Consider the following 20,794-nt stretch of genomic DNA (forward strand, 5'->3'; position numbering starts at 1 on the left):
CTCTAGACTCGCAAACCTAACCTTCCACAAACAAAATGGCTGAACCCCTCAACCCCATTTCTCCTCCAGATTCTGTACATTGTATCCAGCCCTAATGGTGCACACCTATGATTATCACAAATTGACATCAGTAAACACATGTCCCTCAGTCCAAAATGTTGCTTAAATTCGTTGCAAACTCTTAAAAATGCCACTACGGCCGGGCTCGTCGAGTCTGGCCAGGGAGAATGGAAGAGGGGCCATAACCAATGACCTTAGACACGACCCTACACAGGAGGCCTCCTCCATCTGTCCCCACCCCGGGCCCTGAAGAGGGGAGATGCCCTCCCGCTATCCTTGGTGGTAGAGCACATTACAGTCAAAATTAATGTTCTGCTGAGGTTTTTATTTGTGTTCCAGTGTCTTCCAATCTTCCTCCCCAAATTCTTTCTTGCTAGGTTTGATAGAAGAGTCTCTGCCTTTGTCTGGGTAGGAAAGACTCCCAGGATTAGAAGAGTCTACCTGCAGAGGGCGACAATTGGGTGGGTTGGCGCTGCCAAAGCTGATGGTCCACTTGTACATAAAGTTAACAAAACAGCTTACTTGCTTATCTGCAGAGAGATTTTTGGAGAGATCCTTTCAAGAGCAGGTCGAGTACACTTCTGTCTTGTCAGATCATTCTGCCCAACCCAACAGCATTTAAACATAGAACATAACAGCGCAGTACAGGCCCTTCGGCCCTCGATGTTGCGCCGACCTGTGAAACCACTAAATCCCATCTACACTAGTCCCTTATCGTCCATATGTCTATCTAATGACCATTTGAATGTCCTTAGTGTTGGCGAGTCCACTACTGTTGCAGGCAGGGCATTCCACACCCTTACTACTCTCCGAGTAAAGAACCTACCTCAGACGTCTGTCTTATATCTATCTCCCCTCAATTTAAAGCTATGTCCCCTCGTGCTAGACATCACCACCTGAGGAAAAAGGCTCTCACTGTCCACCCTATCCAATCCTCTGATCATCTTGTATGCCTCAATTAAGTCACCTCTTAACTTTCTTCTCTCTAACGAAAACAGCCTCAAGTCCCTCAGCCTTTTCTCAAAAGATCTTCCCTCCATACCAGGCAACATTCTGGTAAATCTCCTCTGCACCCTTTCCAATGCTTCCACATCCTTCCTATAATGCGGCGATCAGAATTGCACGCAATACTCCAAATGCGGCTGCACCAGAGTTTTGTACAGCTGCAACATGACCTCATGGCTGCGAAACTCAATCCCTCTACCAATAAAAGCTAACACACCGTACGCCTTCTTAACAACCCTCTCAACCGGAGTGGCAACTTTCAGGGATCTATGTACATGGACACCGAGATCTCTCTGCTCATCCATACTGCCAAGAATCTTACCATTAGCCCAGTACTCAGTCTTCCTGTTATTCCTTCCAAAATGAATCACCTCTCACTTTTCTGCATTAAACTCCATTTGCCACCTCTCAGCCCATCGCTGCAGCTTATCTATGTCCCTCTGTAACTTGTAACATCCTTCCGCACTGTCCGCAACTCCACCGACTTTAGTGTCATCTGCAAATTCACTCATCCATTTGGCAAAACTGCAGACAGACCTGGCTCCTCCTATTAACTGTATCAATAGTATCTCACTAAGATGTCCCATTGCCTGTTTAGCTAGGACTAAACACAATTCGCTCAAATTATCTATATCAGAGAATCATCCAAAATATAAACTATTCTATTAGCCCTTTATCTACAACCAGGTTAAGTGGTTAGAATGAAGGATTACCTCACTCTTAAGACACCTTAATTAGAGCGTTAGCAGAAACACAGTCTGGGTACCGTAACCTAGATTCTCTAATAATATTACTGCAACAAATATAGATCTTAACTCAGGCTTGTAATAAGATATTTTTTTTAAGGTAAGGGGCAGAAGGTTTAGAGGGGATGTGAAGGAACAAATTTTTTATTTGTACCCAGAGTGTGGTGACAGTTTGGAACTCGCTGCCTGAAAGGGGGGTGGAGGCAGAGACCCTCAGAACATTTAAGAAGTATTTAGACGTGTGCTTGCGATCCCAGGGCAGACACGGCGATGGGCCAAGTGCTGGGAAATGGGGTTAGAATAGTCAGGTTGTTCTTGACTGGCGCAGACGCGATGGGCCGAATGGCCATTGCATTGTAGACCTGTATAACTGTGCAGCATTTTCATTTCCAACATTCATTAATGTTTGTGGCAGCCAACTAATGATGTAGGATCCTGGCAGCCAAAGTGCCCGTTCGGGGGGGCGCTTCGGAGCATGCTGTGCTCACTCAATGCCTCGTGTGCGGGGCTCTCTGTGCTGACCCTGGGGCAGGGCAGACACAGCTATGGGCCAAGATCTGGGACATGGGATGAGAATGGTTAGGCGGTTGCCTTTGACCACCGCAGACACGATGGGCCTTTTCTGTGCTGCATGATTCGATATAAAACAATCTGATTTCCATCACCACCTGAATCTATCCAGCCTTTCACTTGAAGTATTTTGTAGGTTTTAACGGGTTCACCCCTCAGTCTTCAAAACTTTATACAGGCCCAGTTTCCCCAATCCCTTTTCACAGGGCAGTCCGATCATCCTCAGAACAAGCGTCTAGTGAACCTTCGCTGCACTCCCTCTACAACAATTATATCCTTCCTTCAGAGGACCAAAATGTAGAGAGTACTCCAGGTGCAGTCTAACCGAGCTTCTCTACTATTGAAGACCTCACTACTCCTGTACTCAAAGCCTCGTGATATAGGCTAACATTCCATTTGTTTGCTGCACATACGACAGCCTTCAGTGACTTATGGACAAGTCCAAAGATGTGCAGGTTAGGTGCATTGGCCGTGATAAATTGCCCTTAGTGTTGGGTGGGGTTGCTGGGTTGTGGGGATAGGGTGGAGGTGTTGACCTTGGGTAGGGTGCTCTTTCCAGGAGCCGGTGCAGACTCGATGGGCCGAATGGCCTCCTTCTGCACTGTAAATTCTATGATGATCTATGACACCGAGGTCCCTCTGTACATCTACAATTTCTAATTTCTTATCATTTAGGAAATGCTCTGCACATCTGTTCCTTCTACCAAAGTAGATTACCTCACATTTTTCCCACATTATATTCCATCTACCATGTTCCTGCCCACTCACTAACTCCGTCCAAATCCCCTTGAAGCTCTTTGCATCTCCCTCACAACACATTCCCATCAAGCTTTGTATCTCTGTGAACCTGAAATATTGCATTTCTGTTCCCACATCTAAATCATTGATATATATTGTGAGCAGCTGGGAGCAGAGTACGGAGCCTTGCAGTAGCCACAGTGAGAATACCCTGTTTATTCTTACTCTGTTCTCTGCCTCTTCAATCCTGAATCAATGCCAATATATTGTCACCCATCCCATGTGCTTATATTTTGCTAACCAACCTCCTGTGGGGAACGTTATCAAAATCTTTCTGAAAATCCAAATATTTATACTACCTCCATCGACTCTCCTTTGTCAATGTTAGTAATATCCTCAAAGAATTCCAACCAGTTCTCTAAACAGGATTTCCCATTCACAAATCCATGCTGACTATTCCCAGTCAGATCAGGAGTGTCCATTTATCACATCCTGTATCATAGAACATAGAACAATACAGCGCAGTACAGGCCCTTCGGCCCACGATGTTGCACCAAAACAAAAGCCATCTAACCTACACTATGTCATTATCGTCATAGATGAGCATTTCCCCCACTACAGAGATACGGCTAACATGTCCCAGGGATAGCTTATCTGGTCTGGGCTGCATGCGAAGCCCAAGTCCAAAGACAATAAATGCTGGCCCAGGCAGGATGCACATATCCTAAGAATATAAAAACAAACCCCTCCACACCCAGGCTGATGACACTCGGCTCTATTTCTCTATCTGCCCCCTGATTACTCCTGTGTTATCAAACTGATGTTTGAACATCCAGTCTTTGATGAACCGTAATTCACTTCAGCTAAACACTGGTCGATCGCCATCAGCCCCCAGCACAGACCATAGGCTTCACCTCCGTTCCTAATAATCGACTCCACTTGAAGCAGACACACTTTGTTTGCTCAGTCAGCTGGATTGCCACCGATATACGGCAGCATGCTGTACAATCACTTACTGCCATCTCTATAGCAACATCACCATTAGCAATTCCGGATGTTGAAGCTGATTCTTCTTTCCTGATTGAAGTTAAATGTCAGTGTTGGCTACAAGTTTGCAGATGGCTTTGGGACCCTTACAGGCTCGCCCAGTGAGGATATCACTTATCGGCGCTAGAGGTGGAGATGGATTGTTGGCTAAAAGGAGCTGACCTCTTTCCATTTTCTCTTGGTGGCTCCACTTGTTCACGGAGATCGTGACAGCGACGATGGATCACATTTTAGTTGCCATTGGGTACCTGCTTCCTATGTGCCGATGTTATTAGAGCACCTTCATGGAGGCTTTGAAATTATAGCAACAACTTGTATTATCACTCACCTCTTTCATTAGTGAATTCCTCACCTATGCCTGCAGCATTATCCCTCCCCTCTCCACCCTCTGCTTTCAAACTTCAGCTCATCTCCTAACTCTACTGCCCGATCGACCCTCAGCCTGCTCATCCGCTGAATTTTAGCACGTTCATGTAGGTGCCTTCGCCCGTTATTGGTACTTCATCCGAAGCAACACCTGACAGTTTCCTATAATCCCTATGGAGTCCCTTCCTTGATGACAAATGGGTATGAAGGTTTAGATAGGAGATCAGATTACAAAGACATACTGCTGTAGCTAGAAGCCCAGAATCCCCTGTGGTCGTTCCCCTTAGTAACAAGTATACCGCTTTGGATACTGTTTGGGGGGGGGGGGGGGGGGGGGGGGGGGGGGGGGAGAGAGAGAGAGAGAGAGAGAGAGAGAGAGACTTACCAGAGGTAAGCCATGGGGTACAGGTCTCTGGCACGGAGTCTGTCCCTGTTGCTCAGAAGGGAAGGGGGGGAGAGGAGTAGAGCATTAGTCATTGGAGACTCCATAGTTAGGGGGATAGATAGGAGATTCTGTGGGAACGAGAGAGACTCGCGGTTGTTGTGTTGCCTCCCAGGTGCCAGGGTGCGTGATGTCTCGGATCGTGTTTTCGGGATCCTTAAGGGGGAGGGGTAGCAGCCCCCAAGTCGTGGTCCACATAGGTACCAACGACATAGGTAGGAAAAGGGATAGGGATGTAAGGCAGGAATTCAGGGAATTAGGTTGGAAACTTAGATCTAGGACAGAGTTATTATCTCTGGGTTGTTACCCGTGCTACGTGCTCGCGAGACGAGGAATAGGGAGAGAGAGGAGTTGAACACGTGGCTACAGGGATGGTACAGGAGGGAGGGTTTCAGATTTCTGGATAATTGGGGCTCATTCTGGGGTCGGTGGGACCTCTACAAATGGGATGGTCTACACCTGGACCAGAGGGGTACCAATATCCTGGGGGGGAAATTTGCTAATGCTCTTTGGGAGGGTTTAAGCTAGTTCCGCAGGGGCTTGGGAACCTGAATTGTAGCTCCAGTATACAGGAGGTTGAGACTAGTGAGGTCATGAGTAAGGTTTCAAAGTTGCAGGAGTGTACCGGCAGGCAGGAAGGTGGGTTAAAGTGTGTCTTCTTCAATGCCAGGAGCATCCGGAATAAGGTGGGTGAACTTGCGGCATGGGTTGGTACCTGGGACGTCGATGTTGTGGCCATTTCGGAGACATGGATAGAGCAGGGACAGCAATGGTTGTTGCAGGTGCCGGGGTTTAGATATTTCAGTAAGCTCAGGGAAGGTGGTAAAAGAGGGGGAGGGGTGGCATTGTTAGTCAAGGACAGTATTACGGTGGCAGAAAGGACGTTTGATGAGGACTCGTCTACTGAGGTAGTATGGGCTGAGGTTAGAAACAGGAAAGGAGAGGTCACCCTGTTAGGGGTTTTCTATAGGCCTCCGAAAAGTTCCAGAGATGTAGAGGAAAGAATTGCAAAGATGATTCTGGATAGGAGCGAGAGCAACAGGGTAGTTGTTATGGGGGACTTTAACTTTCCAAATATTGACTGGAAACGCTATAGTTTGAGTACTTTAGATGGGTCTGTTGTTGTCCAATGTGTGCAGGAGGGTTTCCTGACACAGTACGTAGATAGGCCAACGAGAGGTGAGGCCATATTGGATTTGGTACTGGGTAATGAACCAGGACAGGTGTTAGATTTGGAGGTAGGTGAGCACTTTGGTGATAGTGACCACAATTCGACTGCGTTTACTTTAATGATGGAAAGGGATAGGTATATACCGCAGGGCAAGTCATATCTGGGGGAAAGGCAATTATGATGCGATGAGGCAAGACTTAGAATATTTTTTTGTCAGTATTCACACAGGAAAAAGATAATGTTGTCGAGGAGAATACTGAGATTCAGGCGACTAGACTAGAAGGGCTTGAGGTTCATAAGGAGGAGGTGTTAACAATTCTGGAAAGTGTGAAAATAGATAAGTCACCTGGGCCGGATGGGATTTATCCTAGGATTCTCTGGGAAGCTAGGGAGGAGATTGCTGAGCCTTTGGCTTTGATCTTTAAGTCATCTTTGTCTACAGGAATAGTGCCAGAAGACTGGAGGATAGCAAATGTTGTCCCCTTGTTCAAGAAGGGGAGTAGAGACAACCCTGGTAACTAGAGACCACTTCTGTTGTGGGCAAAATCTTGGAACGGTTTATAAGAGATAGGATGTATAATCATCTGGAAAGGAATAATTTGATTAGAGATAGTCAACACGGTTTTGTGAAGGGTAGGTCGTGCCTCACAAACCTTATTGAGTTCTTTGAGAAGGTGACCAAACAGGTGGATGAGGGTAAAGCAGTTGATGTGGTGAATATGGATTTCAGTAAAGCGTTTGATAAGGTTCCCCATGGTAGGCTACTGCAGAAAATCCAGAGGCATGGGATTCAGGGTGATTTAGCAGTTTGGATCAGAAATTGGCTAGCTGGAAGACGACAAAGGGTGGTGGTTCATGGGAAATGTTCAGACTGGAGTCCAGTTACTAGTGGTGTACCACAAGGATGTGTTTTGGGGCCACTGCGGTTTGTCATTTTTATAAATGACCTGGAGGAGGGCGTAGAAGGATGGGTGAGTAAATTTGCAGATGACACTAAAGGCGGTGGAGTTGTGGACAGTGCAGAAGGATGTTACAAGTTACAGAGGGACATAGATAAGCTGCAGAGCTGGGCTGAGAGGTGGCAAATGGAGTTTAATGCAGAAAAGTGTGAGGTGATTCATTTTGGAAGGAATAACAGGAAGACAGAGTACTGGGCTAATGGTAAGATTCTTGGCAGTGTGGATGAGCAGAGAGATCTCTGTGTCCATGTACATAGATCCCTGAAAGTTGCCACTCAGGTTGAGAGGGTTGTTAAGAAGGCGTACGGTGTGTTAGCTTTTATTGGTAGAGGGATTGAGTTTCGGAGCCATGAGGGCATGTTGCAGCTGTACAAAACTCTGGTGCGACCGCATTTGGAGTATTGCGTGCAATTCTGATCGCCGCATTATAGGAAGGATGTGGAAGCATTGGAAAGGGTGCAGAGGAGATTTACCAGAGAATGTTGCCTGGTATGGAGGGAAGATCTTATAAGGGAAGGCTGAGGGACTTGAGGCTGTTTTCGTTAGAGAAGCGGTGACTTAATTGAGGCATACAAGATGATCAGAGGATTGGATAGGGTGGACAGTGAGAGCCTTTTTCCTCGGATGGTGATGTCTAGCACGAGGGGACATAGCTTTAAATTGAGTGGAGATAGATATCAGACAGATGTCAGAGGTAGGTTCTTTACTCAGAGAGTAGTAAGGGCGTGGAATGCCATGCCTGCAACAATCGTGGACTCGCAAACACTAAGGGCATTCAAATGGTCATTGGATAGACATATGGACGATAAGGGAATAGTGTAGATGGGCTTTAGAGTGGTTTCACAGGTCGGCGCAACATCGGGGGCCGAAGGGCCTGTACTGCGCTGTAATGTTCTATGTACTCCACAGGCTACTGGATCCGCTCGTCTGCAGTGGTCTCTGGAAGGCAGCATTAAAATGAGTTTTTGCAAGGGCAATGCAGTCACCCTACCATCAAGGCAATTCTGAAGATGGATCCACAGCAGATATTCTGGAGAGAATGAAGCCAAGCAGGTTAATCCTAGCTCCATCTTTGTAGGCTTATCTTTCAGTGGAAACCTCTTACCCATGCACATTCTGTGCTCTTGCTTCTTCCCAAGCAATGTTTAAATGGTGTTGAACATTAAGGGGCGCTGACTGGAGTAGTAGGAATACAATTGCTGTTATGCTACAGCGAGTTCCTTTGGACCAGCAGGATCTGAAGTGATGCTTCACAGGTTCAGAGGAGGATGCTGAAGGCTCCCTGGGCCAAGATACGATGCCTGGGTTCCTCCTCCTCAATATAATATTATATTAATATAATATTCAGGTTTCTAGCCAGCCTTCAGAAATGAGTAAAAGTGAATTGAACGATAGATTTTTGTTGGTTGAGGGTATTAAACGATATGGAATCAAGGTGGGTAAATGGAGTTAACATACAGATCAGCATGATCTATTTCAGTGGCAGGACAAGCTGGAGAGGGTGACTGACCCTCCTCCTGTTGCTATACGAAACAATTTTCAATTTGAACACCTTCACAGTACTGAAGCTTTAGAGATCAGAACACAGCCTATGCCTTTTCATTTATTTTCTTTAATATTTTCATTAATCGCAGAAAATGAAACTACAACCGACCATATTTAACAACAGTTACAGAGATTACAGAACCAAGGAATTTGGCCCAATTTCATTTACTCCATTCAGGGGCTGCGGGCATCGCTGGGTCACATTTATCGCCCATCTTGAATTGCACTTGAATAGAGTGGTTTCTCGGCCATTTCGGAGGGCAGTTAAAAGTCAACCACATTGCTGTGGGTCTGGAGTCACATGTTGGCCAGACCGGGTAATGAAAGGGGAGGTGAGGAATGTCAGATCAAGTATGATCCTATTGAACAGCCAAGCAGGCTCCAAGGGCCGAATGGCTTACTCCTGTTCCTATTTCTCATGGTCCTACCCCCATCCCTAAAGGACATTAGTGAACCAGATAGGTTTTTACAACAATCGTCAACATTTCATAGTCCTCATTAGACTTTTAATTCCAGATTTATATTGAATTAATCTGCCATGGTGGGATTTCAACCTGGTCACCAGAGTACGAGGCTGGGTCTCTGCATTACGAGTCCAGTGACACTACCACTGAGCCACTGTCTCCCCTCCTTGGGAATAAGGTTGGGTGAATGCAAAAAGTCGGTAGCTCTTCTTAAAACAAGTCATATAGAACGAGCGGAACATTCAGAATGAGGCGGGAGCAGAGCACAGCCCCTAACTGAGTTTGGCGAGGAAGCCCCCCCTCCTAGATGTGTGTGGGGCAACTACTGTAGACCAGCTGATGAAACTGAAACACAGAAAAGAGGAGGAGGCCATTCGGCCCTTCGAGCCTGCTCTGCTAGATCAGGGAGTTACAGTATTAATGATTCAGGTTGCCTGCTCAAAGGAGCGCAAGAACAGAAAATTCAAACCCCTCACCATGGACATGCAGTTAGTACGCACAAGATGACTCGTTGGTCTAGGGGTATGATTCTCGCTTTGGAGAGTTTAAAAGTTTAAAAGTTTGCGGCCTGGGTGAGGTCAGCTGGGAGCGGGAGAGAGAGAGAGAGCCGGGACATTGAAAACAGCGCGGGTGATTTAAAAAGCGCGGGAGCTGCGAGGCAGAGCGGACAGTTTAAAAGTTTGCGGCCTGGGTGAGGTAAGTACTGCTTAACAACCTCCTTACCTTGCAGGTCAGCTGGGAGCGGGAGAAAGAGAGAGCCGGGACATTGAAAACAGCGCGGGAGATTTAAAAAGCGCGGGAGCTGCGAGGCAGAGCGGAGAGTTTAAACGTTCGCAGCTTGGATGAGGTAAGTACTGTTTAACAACTTCCTTACCTTGCAGGTCAGCTGTTAGTTTCGGGAGATCAGTTTCGGGAGCAGGCCTATTGGCTGACTGTAAATCAGGAAGGATACAAAAGGTGTGGCTGAAGTGCCTTTAGAAACGAAGTGCAGAAAGCAAACAGATTGTATCTGAGTTTGGGTAAGGCCGAGTTCGGGTAAGAGGTGAGTGAGGGCTGTGTTTTTTGGAGTTTGGCGTTTGGGAGGTGGGGGGGGGGGGTTCCCAAAAAAAAAAATTTAAAAATCCAATTAAGTAAGTAAATTAATTAACTAGTTAAGGGAATTTGGTGCTCATCTTAAGGAGGTGCAGAGAAGCAGACCTGTGAGGGAGTCTCGGGAGCAATTACATCACAGCCAGCAGGTAAGTGATTGACTTGTGACTGGTAAGTGATTTTTCTCTCTTTGACTTTCTCCGAGCTGTGTAGTGTAGTTCAAATTTAACTTCAGGTTTAAGTCATGGCAGGAGAGCTCAGACCCGTGTCAGGCTCCTCTTGTGAGATGTGGCAAGTCAGGGACCCTTCTGGTGTCCCTGACTCCTTCATCTGCAAGAAGTGTGTCCAACTGCAGCTCCTGTTAGACCGCTTGACGGCTCTGGAGCTGCGGATGGACTCACTTTGGAGCATCCGCGATGCTGAGGAAGTTGTGGATAGCACATTCAGTGAGTTGGTCACACCGCAGATTAAAATTACTGAGGCAGATAGGGAATGGGTGACCAACAGACAGAGGAAGAGTAGGAAGGCAGTGCAGGGATCCCCTGCGGTCATCTCCCTCCAAAACAGATTTACCGTTTTGGAAACTGTTGGGGGAGATGGCTCACCAGGGGAAGGTGGCAGCAGCCAGGTTCATGGCACCGTGGCTGGCTCTGCTGCACAGAAGGGCGGGAAAAAGAGTGGCAGAGCTATAGTGATAGGGGATTCAATTGTAAGGGGAATAGACAGGCGTTTCTGCGGACGCAAACGAGAAACCAGGTTGGTATGTTGCCTCCCTGGTGCAAGGGTCAAGGATGTCTCGGAGCGGCTGCAGGGCATTCTGGAGGGGGAGGGTGGACAGCCAGCTGTCGTGGTGCTTATAGGCACCAACGATGTAGGTAAAAAACGGGATGAGGTCCTACAAGCTGAATTTAGGGAGTTAGGAGTTAAACTAAAAAGTAGGACCTCAAAGGTAGTAATCTCAGGATTGCTACCAGTGCCACGTGATAGGCAGAGTAGGAATGACAGGATATCTAGGATGAATACGTGGCTTGAGAGATGGTGCAAGAGGGAGGGTTTCAAATTCCTGGGACATTGGGACCGGTTCTGGGGGAGGTGGGACCTGTACAAATCGGACGGTCTGCATCTGGGTGGGACCGGAACCAATGTTCTCGGGGGTGTGTTTGCTAGTGCAGTTGGGGAGGGTTTAAACTAATGTGGCACGGGGATGGGAACCGATGTAGGAAGTCAGTGAGGATGGAAACAAAAGGCAGGAAGGGAGAGTGTGTAAAGCATGACCAGAGAAAGCAGGGCAGAGAGCAAGGAAAGTCTACATTAAACTGCATTTATTTCAATGCAAGGAGCCTGACGGGCAAAGCGGATGAACTCAGGGCATGGATGGGCACATGGGACTGGGATATTGATATTATAGCTATGACTGAAACATGGCTAAGGGAGGGGCAGGACTGGCAGCTCAATGTTCCGGGGTACAGATGCTATAGAAAGGATAGAACAGGAGGTAAGAGAGGAGGGGGAGTGGCGTTTTTGATTAGGGAGAACATTACGGCAGTACTTAGAGGGGATATATCCGAGGGTTCGCCCACTGAGTCTATATGGGTGGAACTGAAAAATAAGAAGGGAGAGATCACCTTGATAGGACTGTACTACAGGCCCCCAAATAGTCAGCGGGAAATTGAGGAGCAAATATGTAAGGAGATTACAGATGGCTGCAAGAAAAATAGGGTGGTAATAGTAGGGGACTTTAACTTTCCCAACATTGACTGGGACAGCCATAGCATTAGGGGCTTGGATGGAGGGAAATTTGTTGAGTGTATTCAGGAGGAATTTCTCATTCAGTATGTGGATGGACCGACTAGAGAGGGGGCAAAACTTGACCTCGTCTTGGGAAATAAGGAAGGGCAAGTGACAGAAGTGTTAGTGAGGGATCACTTTGGGACAAGTGACCATAACTCCATTAGTTTTAAGATAGCTATGGTGAATGATAGGTCTGGCCCAAGAGTTAAAATTCTTAATTGGGGCAAGGCCAATTTTGATGGTATCAGACAGGAACTTTCAGAGGTAGATTGGGGGAGACTGTTGGCAGGCAAAGGGACGGCTGGTAAATGGGAGGCTTTTAAAAATGTGCTAACCAGGGTTCAGGGTAAGCACATTCCCTTTAGAGTGAAGGGCAAGGCTGGTAGAAGTAGGGAACCCTGGATGACTCGAGATATTGAGACTCTGGTCAAAAAGAAGAAGGAGGCATATGACGTACATAAACAACTGGGATCAAGTGGATCCCTTGAAGAGTATAGAGATTGTCGAAATAGAGTTAAGAGGGAAATCAGGAGGGCAAAAAGGGGACATGAAATTGCTTTGGCAAATAATGCAAAGGAGAATCCAAAGAGCTTCTACAGATACATAAAGGGAAAAAGAGTAACTAGGGACAGAGTAGGGCCTCTTAAGGATCAACAAGGACATCTATGTGCAGAGCCACAAGAGTTGGGTGAGATCCTGAATGAATATTTCTCATCGGTATTCACAGTGGAGAAAGGCATGGATGTTAGGAAACTAAGGGAAATAAATAGTGATGTCTTGAGAAGTGTGCATATTACAGAGGAGGTGGTGCTGGAAGTCTTGAAGCGCATCAAGGTAGATAAATCCCCGGGACCTGATGAAATGTATCCCAGGATGTTGAGGGAGGCTAGGGAGGAAATTGCGGGTCCCCTAAGAGATATTTGAATCATCGGCAGCCACAGGTGAGGTGCCTGAAGATTGGAGAGTGGCGAATGTTGTGCCCTTGTTTAAGAAGGGCAGCAGGGAAAAGCCTGGGAACTACAGACCGGTGAGCCTAACGTCTGTAGTAGGTAAGTTGCTAGAAGGTATTCTGAGAGACAGGATCTACAAGCATTTAAAGAGGCAAGGACTGATTCGGGGCAGTCAGCATGGCTTTGTGCGTGGAAAATCATGTCTCACAAATTTGATTGAGTTTTTTGAGGGGGTGACCAAGAAGGTAGATGAGGGCAGTGCAGTAGACGTTGTCTACATGGACTTTAGCAAAGCCTTTGACAAGGTACCGCATGGTAGGTTGTTGCAGAAGGTTAAAGCTCACGGGATCCAGGGTGAGTTTGGCAATTGGATTCAAAATTGGCTGGACGACAGAAGGGTGGTTGTAGAGGGTTGTTTTTCAAACTGGAGGCCTGTGACCAGTGGTGTGCCTCAGGGATCGGTGCTGGGTCCACTGTTATTTGTGATTTATATTAATAATTTGGATGAGAATTTAGGAAGCATGGTTAGTAAGTTTGCAGATGACACCAAGGTTGGTGGCACAGTGGATAGTGAAGAAGGTTATCTAGGATTGCAACGGGATCTTGATCAATTAGGCCAGTGGGCCGACGAATGGCAGATGGAGTTTAATTTAGATAAATGTGAGGTGATGCATTTTGGCAGATCGAATCAGGCCAGGACCTACTCAGTTATTGGTATGGCGTTGGGGAGAGTTATAGAACAAAGAGATCTAGTAGTACAGGTTCATAGCTCCTTGAAGGTGGAGTCGCAGGTGGACAGGGTGGTGAAGAAGGCATCGGCATGCTTGGTTTCATTGGTCAGAACATTGAATACAGGAGTTGGGACGTCTTGTTGAAGTTGTACAAGACATTGGTACGGCCACACTTGGAATACTGTGTGCAGTTCTGGTCACCCTATTATAGAAAGGATATTATTAAACTGGAAAGAGTGCAGAAAAGATTTACTAGGATGTTGCCGGGACTTGATGGTTTGAGTTATAAGGAGAGGCTGGATAGACTGGGACTTTTTTCCCTGGAGCGTAGGAGGCTTAGGGGTGATCTTATAGAGGTCTATAAAATAATGAGGGGCATAGATAAGGTAGATAGTCAACATCTTTTCCCAAAGGTAGGGGAGTCTAAAACTAGAGGGCATAGGTTTAAGGTGAGAGGGGAGAGATTCAGAAGGGCCCAGAGGGGCAATTTCTTCACTCAGAGGGTAGTGAGTGTCTGGAATGTGCTGCCAGAGGTAGTAGTAGAGGCGGGTACAATTGTGTCTTTTAAAGAGCATTTAGATGGTTACATGGATAAGATGGGTATAGAGGGTTATGGGCCAAGTGCGGGCAACTGGGACTAGCTTAATGGTAAAAACTGGGCGGCATGGACTGGTTGGGCCGAAGGGCCTGTTTCCATGCTGTAAACTTCTATGATTCCATGACAACCTTTATAAAAAGTGACGAAAAAATAAAGCATGGACCTCAGTTCTGATCTCGGCTCGGAGGAGAATTTGCAAGCAGTTTCTCAACTCAACACACCTTCCCAGTCAGCCTCTGAGCCTTGTAAACAGAATTGATTAAATATTCATGGCTGTCACTTCTATCAGCTGCTGTGCATAGTGCTGCAGTCAGCAGGAATACATTATACAGCAGCAAGCCCGGCTAGGGGCAGAGCTACAGCGTAAAACAATCCTGGAATTGCCAGAGATGGGAACACAACCGCAGTGCCAGACCTTGGAAGGGAATGGGGTCAACAGTGAAAAATCATCAGCACTTTAAAAACAAGGACTAAAGAGAATTGAATATATTTTAAAAGGAAAAAATCTGCAGGGCTGTGGAAAAAGATCAGGACATGGCCCTAATCCCCTCAATTGCATGTTCAAAAAAAAATCTGTATTCTAAATGTAATTCCCTCACTAACACTCTCAGAAAACAAATGCTATTCTTCATTCACTAGCAGTTTGCAATTTTATCAACTTTCAGGCAGGCAGACTAGAGTCTGAGGTTACTCATCTATTATTGAAGATAAAACACAGCAGCAGCAGCAGCCCGAGCAGCTGCTTCACGCAGGATAAAACCCAGGAGGAGAAGGTGACCTCAATTCCACAGCCTGCCTGGCAGGATTAAGTGGATCCAATTTCAGGCCTTTTTTTGAAAGGGTTATTGGAACCTGCAATTTTTCACCCGTGACTCACCAAATACATAATTGGACTGTTATTGCTTCAGAGGCATCGTATCCTTCAAAACTCTGGTTGGGAAGGAATGTGACATTCACTGTCCGGGGGCATGCTGGATAGAACTCCAAGGACAGACAGCGCAGGAATACTTAACATTCTCACAACAGGAATTATTGGTTTGCCGAGCAATAGGCCTCCGTGCTTACAGGCACATTCGACCATTGATCAGAGCCTATTGAAGACTCACAGCATCAATCTGCTCCCCCTCAAATCGATGAACTGTCATTGATTTGATAATCCTTTAAACTCAAAGTCTTGGTTGAGATCCAAACTAACTAACTGATTTTAAAGAATGCACTTCAGCACAGTACAGAGCAGCCCATTCAGAGCTGTAGGTATAAGCCAGTTTTTGCGTTCCACTGGAGTCACATCCCAGCCCATCAGCAGCATAGCAAGTAGGTCTGAGTACTGTAGCTTGTACAAAATCTACTTTAAAGATTCAAGAACTTCACTGGTGATAACTAATTCAGAAAGGATTAGAGAGGTGTAGTGAGCAGATAAGATATTGTGCAATGGTGAGTATTTTAAAAGGCAGGTTCCATTGCAATGCTTAAGAAGTCAGGCCAAAATAGATTTTTTTCATTCAATTCACCCAGATTCCAAAGCCACCGCCATCCACCCACCCACCCCAACCCCATAACCCCAAGGCACCAAATGAACGGAATGCACAGGTACTTAGCTCATCAGTTTTCCTTGCTGAGGCAGGGGGGAGTTTCGAGTTGATTGCACCTGCCCCTCCACCACTCAATATCAAATAAACAGAGTCTGATTGAATGAAGACACAGCCATACAGCTCTGGAATAATAGCGTGACACCATCCAGCAAACCACCCAGGTGTGACATTCCTGATTTTCTCAGGTTTCTTTCTACTGGGTCATTTCTTCATTTTCATCTTTTCCTTTGCTCGATGCCAACACCCACCTTGAAACAGACTAAGGGAAGCAGTTAGGAACTCAGATTCCAGATCTTGGTCAATGCGAGGCACATTCCTTTGGAGATGTGCGGGTGAGTGTAAGTGAGCCGTTAATCACAGAGCCTTCCTTCATGCTGACACTTAATGGGCACTTTGTAACGGAGGCCGCTCAAATCTCTCTTTATAACACACCAGTAAAAACACCAACAGATTCCACCAGTAACACGGGAGCAGAAATGCTGCTTTTGAAAGGAACATAGAACACAGAACAGTACAGCACAGAACAGGCCCTTCGGCCCTCGATGTTGTGCCGAGCATTGTCCGAAACCAAGATCAAGCTATCCCACTCCCTGTCATTCTGGTGTGCTCCATGTGCCTATCCAATAACCGCTTGAAAGTTCCAAAAGTGTCCGACTCCACTATCACAGCAGGCAATCCATTCCACACCCTAACCACTCTCGAGTAAAGAACCTACCTTGGACATCCCTCCTATATCTCCCACCCTGCATCTTATAGTTATGCCCCCTTGTAGCAGCTACATCCACCCGAGGAAATAGTCTCTGAACGTCCACTCTATCTATCCCCCTCATTATCTTATAAACCTCTATTAAGTCAAAGAACAAAGAACAAAGAAATGTACAGCACAGGAACAGGCCCTTCGGCCCTCCAAGCCCGTGCCGACCATACTGCCCGTCTCTCATCCTCCTCCACTCCAAAGAAAAAAGCCCTAGCTCCCTCAACCTTTCCACATCTACCTCCTCCAGCCTACCCGCCCGAATCACACACAGCCTCAAAAACACGGCCCCTCTCCTTTGTGAACACTGAAGAAAAGTATTCATTCAACGCCTCTCCTATTTCTTCTGACTCCATGCACAAGTTAGGCACACAGAGAGGCTGAAACTCAAGATTCCCGTGTAAATTTTAATTAGATTGATGGACTTAAAGATCAAATTTCAGCCCCACTCTATTCCATTTAAAACCACTGAAATAATAGTCAGCAATAGTTCCCAATTTAACATGCAGACATTACTGGTGTGGACCACACAGAGCCAGCACAGGATGTGATCAGCCAGACATTCAACCAAATAGCACAGTGGTACAATGATTCTTATAGGACGGAACCACAGCACAGCTGGAACAAGAACCAATAGGGGAACATCTGCTAATATTTTTCCGAAGGTAGAATACTCCACTTTTATCACCAGGCTCATTAGGAACCTATAGCATAGCATTCTAACTGTAATAATCTGACGGTGAACAAAGAACAAAGAAAAGTACAGCACAGGAACAGACCCTTCGGCCCTCCAAGCCTGCGCTGACCATGCTGCCCATCTAAACTAACATCTTCTACAGTATACGGGGTCCGTATCCCTCTATTCCCATCCTATTCATGTATTTGTCAAGATGCCCCTTAAACGTCACTATCGTCCCTGCTTCCACCACCTCCTCCGGTAGCGAGTTCCAGGCACCCACTACCCGGTGTAAAAAAAAAATTGTTTAAATTACCTCGTATATCTCCTCTAAACCTTGCCCCACGCACCTTAACCCTATGCCCTCTAGTAATTGACCCCTCTACCCTGGGAAAAAGTCTTTCGACTATAAAAATGATCCACCTACAGTGCAGACTTTGTTTGCACTGAGTGCTGAATTTGGTGCATTTGAGTGCTATAGCGAGAGTTTAGTGACTGAGGGAGTGCTGAATTTGGTGCATTTGAGTGCTATAGTGAGAGTTGGGTGGCTGAGGGAGTATAAGGGTTAATTTTTATCTAAAGTCTAGTCTTTCTTTCATTTAGTTAATTAACTTAAAAGTTGCTGTTTGGTTTAGAAGAAGGTGAATTTTCAATCAGCTTCAAATAAAGGTTCTACTTGTAGGTACTTGCAGCTGGAGCCTGTTGAAATGAAATGAAAATCGCTCATTGTCACAAGTAGGCTTCGAATGAAGTTACTGTGAAAAGCCCCTAGTTGCCACATTCCAGCGCCTGTTCGGGGAGGCTGGTACGGGAATTGAACCGTGCTGCTGGCGGCCTTGGTCGGCTTTAAAAGCCAGCGATTTAGCCCTGTGCTAAACAAATTAGTTAATTGGATTAGGCCAGTTTTCAGAGGCTAGATTCACAGTATAAAAGTGATCCACCTCCAGTGCAGACTTTGCTGTATTTGGTGCATTTGAGTGCTATAGCGAGTTTGGTGACTGAGGGAGTGCTGAATTTGGTGCATTTGAGTGCTATAGCGAGAGTTTGGTGACTGAGGGAGTGCTGAATTTGGTGCATTTGAGTGTTATAGTGAGAGTTTGGTGACTGAGGGAGTTAGGTGAGGAGAGAGTAAGGTGCTCCTTTCATTTCATTTCCTACATTTCCACAAAGAGCAAGAAGGGAGCCAGGAGTTTACAGAGAGTGCAATTGACCGCGAGCAGAGTCGGAGGACGGAGGTCCAGTTGGTCCACAGGGCAGCTATATTCTGCAAGGTAAGAGGGGATGGAGGCTAGGCCAGTTACATGCTCCTCCTGTAGGATGTGGGTGGTGAGGGATACCATCAGCATCCCCGCTGACTATACCTGGGGGAAGTGTACCCAACTCCAGCTCCACAGAGACTGTGTTCGGGAACTGGAGCTCGAGCTGGATGAACTTCGGATCATCCGGGAGGCAGAGGGGGTTATAGAGAAGAGTTACAGGGAGGTAACCACACCCAAGGTACAGGACAAGAGTAGCTGGGTCACAGTCAGGGGAAAGAAAACAAACTGGCAGACAGTGCAGGGATCCCTCGTGGCCGTTCCCCTTCGAAACAAGTGTACCGTTTTGGATGCTGTTGGGGCGGATGACCTACCGGGGGAAGGCCCTAGCGGCCAGGTCTCTGGCACGGAGTCTGGCTCTGGGGCTCAGAAGGGAAGAAAAGCAATAGTAATAGGAGATTCAATGGTTAGGGGAATAGATAGGAGTTTCTGTGGTCGCGAGCGAGACTCCCGGAAGGTATGTTGCCTCCCGGGTGCCAGGGATGTCTCGGATCGTGTCTTCAGGATCCTCAAGGGGGAGGGGGAGCAGCCAGAAGTCATGGTGCACATTGGTACCAACGACGTAGGTAGGAAAAGGGGTGTGGAGGTAATAAACGAGTTTAGGGAGTTAGGCTGGAAGTTAAAAGCCAGGACAGACAGAGTTGTCATCTCTGGTTTGTTGCCGGTGCCACGTGATAGCGAGGCGAGGAATAGGGAGAGAGTGCAGTTGAACACATGGCTGCAGGAATGGTGTAGGAGGAAGGGCTTCAGGTATTTGGATAATTGGAGCACATTCTGGGGAAGGTGGGACCTGTACAAGTGGGACAGGTTGCAGCTGAACCAGAGGGGCACCAATATCCTGGGAGGGAGGTTTTCGAGTACTCTTCGGGAGGGCTTAAACTAATTTGGCAGGGGAATGGGAACCGGATTTGTAGTCCAGCAACTAAGGTATTCAGGACGCCAAAGCGTGTAATGAGGCAGTGGGGAAGGGAACACTGACAAAGGAGAGTAGTTGCAGGCACGGAGATGGGTTGAAGTGTGTATACTTCAACGCAAGAAGCATCAGGAATAAGGTGGGTGAACTTAAGGCATGGATTGGTACTTGGGACTACGATGTGGTGGCCATCACGGAAATTTGGATAGAAGAGGGGCAGAAATGGTTGTTGGAGGTCCCCGATTATAGATGTTTCAATAAGATTAGGGAGGGTGGGAAAAGAGGTTGGGGGGGGGGGGGGGGGGGGGGGGGGGGGCGGGGTGGCATTGTTAATTAGTGATAGTATAATAGCTGCAGAAAGGCAGTTCGAGGAGTATCAGCCTACTGAGGTAGTAGGGGTTGAAGTCAGAAATAGGAAAGGAGCAGTCACCTTGTTGGGAGTTTTCTATAGGCCCCCCAATAGTAGCAGAGATGTGGAGGAACGGATAGGGAAACAGATTTTGGAAAGGTGCAGAAGTCACAGGGTAGTAGTCATGGGTGACTTCGGCTTCCCAAACATTGAGTGGAAACTCTTTAGATCAAATAGTTTGGATGGGGTGGTGTTTGTGCAGTGTGTCCAGGAAGCTTTTCTAACACAGTATGTAGATTGTCCGACCAGAGGGGAGGTCATATTGGATTTGGTACTTGGTAATGAACCAGGGCAAGTGATAGATTTGTTAGTGGGGGAGCATTTTGGAGATAGTGACCACAATTCTGTGACTTTCACTTTAGTAATGGAGAGGGATAGGTACGTGCAACAGGGCAAGGTTTACAATTCGGGGAAGGGTAAATATGATGTTCTCATACAAGAATGAAGTGTATAAGTTGGGAACATAGGCCGTCAGGGAAGGACACAAGTGAAATGTGGAACTTGTTCAAGGAACAGGTACTACATGTCCTTGATATGCATGTCCCTGTCAGGCAGGGAAGAGATGGTCGAGTGAGGGAACCATGGTTGACAAGAGAGGTTGAATGTCTTGTTAAGAGAAAAAGGAGACTTATGTAAGGCGGAGGAAACAAGGTTCAGTCAGGGCGCTGGAGGGATACAAGATAGCCAGGAGGGAACTGAAGAAAGGGATTAGGAGAGCTAAGAGAGGGCATGACAATCTTTGGCGGGTAGGATCAAGGAAAACCCCAAGGCCTTGTGAGAAATATGAGAATGACTAGAGGCAAGGGTAGGTCGATCAAGGACAGTAGCGGGTGATTGTGTATTGAGTCTGAAGAGATAGGAG

The 20,794-nt window shown here is 46.8% G+C and overlaps 2 protein-coding genes across 2 annotated transcripts in view; one reads left to right on the forward strand and one right to left on the reverse strand.

The window, feature by feature from the left end:
- The window catches only part of LOC140428680 (uncharacterized), a 195,157-nt gene that overhangs the window by 125,732 nt on the left and 48,631 nt on the right, over positions 1-20,794 (forward strand). The gene's annotated exons all lie outside the window — the stretch shown is intronic.
- The window catches only part of eif6 (eukaryotic translation initiation factor 6), a 122,383-nt gene that overhangs the window by 69,097 nt on the left and 32,492 nt on the right, over positions 1-20,794 (reverse strand). The gene's annotated exons all lie outside the window — the stretch shown is intronic.

Source organism: Scyliorhinus torazame, chromosome 8 (genome assembly GCF_047496885.1).
Source record: "Scyliorhinus torazame isolate Kashiwa2021f chromosome 8, sScyTor2.1, whole genome shotgun sequence".
In the NCBI taxonomy this organism is placed as follows: domain Eukaryota; kingdom Metazoa; phylum Chordata; class Chondrichthyes; order Carcharhiniformes; family Scyliorhinidae; genus Scyliorhinus; species Scyliorhinus torazame.